The sequence below is a fragment of the Hippoglossus stenolepis genome, chromosome 14 (genome assembly GCF_022539355.2).
Source record: "Hippoglossus stenolepis isolate QCI-W04-F060 chromosome 14, HSTE1.2, whole genome shotgun sequence".
Taxonomy (NCBI): domain Eukaryota; kingdom Metazoa; phylum Chordata; class Actinopteri; order Pleuronectiformes; family Pleuronectidae; genus Hippoglossus; species Hippoglossus stenolepis.
Window position 1 is genome coordinate 9,066,657 of NC_061496.1, and position 542 is coordinate 9,067,198.

The window sequence follows — 542 nt, forward strand, 5'->3', positions numbered from 1 at the left end:
TTCATCCCACTAAAGGAAACCAGTGATTCCTCTGCTTGAATTAAAGCTGCAATTAATGATCATTATCAATTCATTGGAAGATTATTTTCTCAATCAATGAATTTTTAATTAATCATCAAATAGTAAAATAAACTATTGAACATTGCTATTCTTGAGAACCCAGTGTGATACTTACAAATGTCTCCAAAATCCATATATTCACAATGGAAATGCTATGACCACTGACTTCTTTCCATTATCAATTAATCAGATTTTTGTTCTAGAGTGATATTCAAGCATATGAAATGTCAGAAAATAGAAAACTTTAACCAATGTTAACCAAGCTTAAAGTCTGAAAGCCAAATATATTATTTAAAAAGATATACAACAGGAAAAGCAGTACAAATTATATCTGGAAGACATTCTTTTGGAATTCTTTCTTTAAAATTGTAAAAATTATTGCAGACAATCAACTCATGAATCAGTTGACAGATTGTTGCAGCTCTACTCTGCAGGACATTCCACTGAAATACCAGAAGCAAACGACTCAACATACACAAAAG